This window comes from Mesocricetus auratus, unplaced genomic scaffold (assembly GCF_017639785.1).
Source record: "Mesocricetus auratus isolate SY011 unplaced genomic scaffold, BCM_Maur_2.0 Super-Scaffold_100018, whole genome shotgun sequence".
NCBI classification, from domain to species: Eukaryota; Metazoa; Chordata; class Mammalia; order Rodentia; family Cricetidae; genus Mesocricetus; species Mesocricetus auratus.
The window spans coordinates 34,750,730-34,754,722 of NW_024429199.1; the positions used below are offsets into that span (position 1 = coordinate 34,750,730).

General features: G+C 39.6%; 1 pseudogene; it reads right to left on the reverse strand.

The window, feature by feature from the left end:
- Window positions 1–223: 223 nt before the first annotated feature.
- Window positions 224–2,756, reverse strand: LOC101831279 (annotated as a pseudogene).
- Window positions 2,757–3,993: the final 1,237 nt, after the last annotated feature.

Consider the following 3,993-nt stretch of genomic DNA (forward strand, 5'->3'; position numbering starts at 1 on the left):
CCATGTGCTTCTAGACATGCCAACAGTGCCAAGCAACTATGGACTGAAACTTGTCAAACTGTGAACCAAGATAAATCTTTTTTTTTGTTTTTATGTTCATTATTTCAGGTATTTTGTCACTGTAATGAAAAAGAACACACAATTTTATATTGAAAACTCTTGGAAATAAATGCATCTTCAAAATCAGATGATCTTCAGATTTTAAATGTGGAATAAGATAGATGCTCCATAAAGGCATAAAATCCACATGTTCTGGAGAAACACAGTATTCAAACACAGAACACTGAAATGAATGACTCTTTATGCAAAACTGAAACACTAATTCCATCAACTACAGATACCACTTAAAGTTAGGGCCATTTTTTTTCACTAGATGAGCATATGCCAAACTTAGAAAAATTAAAGTTTGTAGAACACTTTGTATTTAGGACTTGTGGAGATGAGTCTGGAACCGAGAGTAGGTGAACACACATAGAAATAAACTAAAGCAAAGAAACATTCAGAACACAAGTTTTCTCAGGTCCAATTAGGAGAAAATAATGGAAAATTAGATACAACAAAGAAGAAAATATAACACTGAATATTCAATTGATAACAACATTGTATATTCACTAATTTGGCTAATATTTAAGCAACTGTTAACTACAGGGACCAGGACTATAGTCATGAAAAAGATTCATGGAGTCCATCCTGCAGCTTACAGCTTCCATGGTGCAAGAAACAAGTAGCTTGCATTCCCTGGAGCCCAAAGAAATGCATGAAACCTATTTCAGACCTATTTTCTATAAGAAGCCTAAAAGAAATTTAAAGCCCAAACAATCAAGACGGCTAAATGAGCATTAGTCTTCAAATCTTTTTTTAGCGTTAATCCTGTTTCAAAAGACAACTGGAAAACTAGACAATCCTCCAGTTCATGGAGGTGAACTTAATTCTCTTCCTTGTCACCACCTGCCTCTGAGCCTTTCTGACTCTTCTTGTCACTCTTCCTCTTCACAGGGCCCAAGCAGCCACCACGTCAGAACAGAAGGAGAAGTCAATATGATGCTAGGAGTCCAGATGGACAATGAAGGATGGGATGTTCACTACCTGCTTGAGGGCACTGATATGGCACTGGCAGTTAGCACATAGGCATGGTGAATAGACCTATCTTAAAGACTTGGTTCTGCAGCCGCCTCTCCAAGAAACCCTCAGTCTTCAGGCCCAGGATTTAATCCAGCTTCATCTTGCCCTCATTCAGCACAATAATATGAGCAAGTTGTCACAGCTGGGTGTTGCCTTCAAAACGACTCTGTGGGTCCTCTTTGTCCAGTGTCAAGTAGCTCCTGTGTGACCTTGCAGACCTTGGCCAAGGTAAATTTGATCCTTCAGAACTCACCTTTGTTCCAAATCTTACATTCTCCAATCATCTTCAGTTCCTGGTTAAAACACAACTTCTCATTGGGATCATATAGATTTTGACAAACCCAGCCCCTGGCAACTGACTTACTGACTCTTTTATGCCTGCTGTCCCTATCTACTGAAGGCCCATGACAGAAAAATCTAGTGCTATTTTCTTCATAGTCCCACTGAGAGACTTCAAGTAAGACCATAGCTCCAATTTAATCAGTCAAATACTTTCTGTGCTAAAGTTCAGCATTTACTCTTTAAAATGTTTACATCAGTCAATTCTGAAGGAGTCACGAGCAACTTCTGATTCACAAACTAATGTGCTAAACATTATCTTTCTACCCTGGTGTGCCATGACAAGTGGTTAGTTGTGCCCATGACTACATCTAGTACTTACTCCTTCATCCCCTCTTATACAACACCAGTTGTACAATTTCCCTTGGAAATAAGAACTAATTAGTAGTCTGTTGCTTCTCAGATTATTGTTTCAATGTCTTAGAAACTATCAAATAGCCAGCATCTTCTCTTTAATTCAATGTAACAAAACTGTTTAAGAGAAGCGCCCCTTCCTTAGACCAGGCAACTCCCAGCTCCCTCACAAGACAAGGGATGCAGAATAAAAAGCAGGAATGTTTAATTATGAAGTGATGTGAGAAGTCCACTAGTAACTCTATTCTTTGGTTCCCATCTTCTACACTATGACTGTGTCTGAACTGTGCAAACATTGTCGATATAAAGTATATATCACTTCCTTGATAGCCAAATCCCACACCTATTTCAGGACCCTGCCTCTAGGATCTCATCACTCCCGTTAAAAATGGAATCTTAATTTAATGACAGCATCTCCCACTATCATCTCAGTTTACCCAGCAAGGTAACTTTCTAGATATTATAGCAGAAAAACATCCACCAACAACATCCTGTGGCTGAGTTCCTTTCAAATTTCTTCTATGAACACTGACACAATTTGCACATGGTACAAAATAGACTTTCAATACCATAGAAATGTAAAACGTATTTTCTTCAGGCATCCATGTTGTTGAATTATTGTGGGTAATGATTTCTTGCAATAGCTAGAAGACACAGTCTCACAGCATATTTCCTGGTCTTGGTTCTTACTTCCTGTACCTCCCATCCCTTGTTCCTTGAGTTTATGTGTATGTCATCACCAGCAGACATGCAAACTTGGAAAGGGGAAACTTCCAAGGTCTGCATCCCTCGACAAAGAACTACAGGTAACTGAGGAATGCTGGGAATGGGGGTCTTCTTCCACAGAGGATACTCCTAGTTGGTTACTTAATACTAGTGATCAGCCCTGAAAGCATGTACATTCGACACTAAGTGGACACAGCAGGCTGTGTGTATATGTGTGTGCATCCTTTTAAATATATACATATACATATTTAATGGAAACGAGAAGTTTGAGAAGAGGTGAAATGAGGGCATAGGAAAGTTGTAGAAAAGAAAGGAGAGAAATGATGTAATCATTTTTATTTAAAATGTTGATTCAAAAAATCATATAAAGTTTCAAGTCATCGAAATGCAGGAAGCTTGCCATGGATCCCCAAAACTAAACTTTGACTACCTCTGCATCAAATCCTTGCAATAGAGCCCCCCAAGTATTTATCATGTTTCTGCTCTCCCAAAAGAACTGAAAAGCAACTGGAATGCATTTGATCTGTTTTATGTCCTCCTCTTCAAGTGGGCTGTTCTTGTCTTAGGCATTCCGTGGAATTAACTCTCTGTAGAAGTGGTCATATGCAGGGACTCTCCTCATATAGAGTACCCAATGGGGAGAGACACTCCAAAAGTGAAGAGAAAGCTTAGAAAAGACACCACATCTCTCCTACCAACCTCAGAACACTTACAAGTGCTTTGCATTGGCCAACTCCATCTGGAAGACTGGAGATTAGGGACCAACAAGTAGCATTCAGGACAGAGTGAGACAATGCAGGACTAAGCAAGCAAATTTGAGAACAAATGGAATGAAGGGCATATGCTGATGGAAGTGGAAATGGAAACAAGCAGTTATCTGTTCAAGGCCACATAGCAACAGACAAAGCTAAATTCCCACCACATTCTACAACTTCTGACATATACTCCTGCACACCTAATAAGTTAGCAGGAAGGCAACTCTCAGTGCTTCTTGAAGAGAGGACAAAGCTTGGTTACCAAATAAGAGATGCCTAGAGCATCTGTAACAAAGAGAGTATCAACGGGAAACCCTAACTGTATGTTTGGGAAATATGTCTAAGGAGGAAATGCCAGTTTTTAATAACTGAACACACTACCAAAGTTGAACAGCACTAATATAAACAAAAGCATGGAGTTAGTTGATAGTGATAGTTTTTCACTTTATCTGTGGGTGATCCACATTGACAAGGTGAAAATAAATGAATAGTATGCATTTAAAAGAGAAATTTCCAATAATGTAGGAGGAGGCAAACAGCTAGCCCAGGAGGAAACACCCTTGGGGCCAGTCAAGCAAGCATGCATCAATAACTTCCCCTTGAGCCAATCGGGAGCCTGCTGCGGAGCCTGGAGATGAATGGCAAGCTGACATCAGATGACCTAAGTCAAGGAAGGAGAGACAACACAAAATTCCAA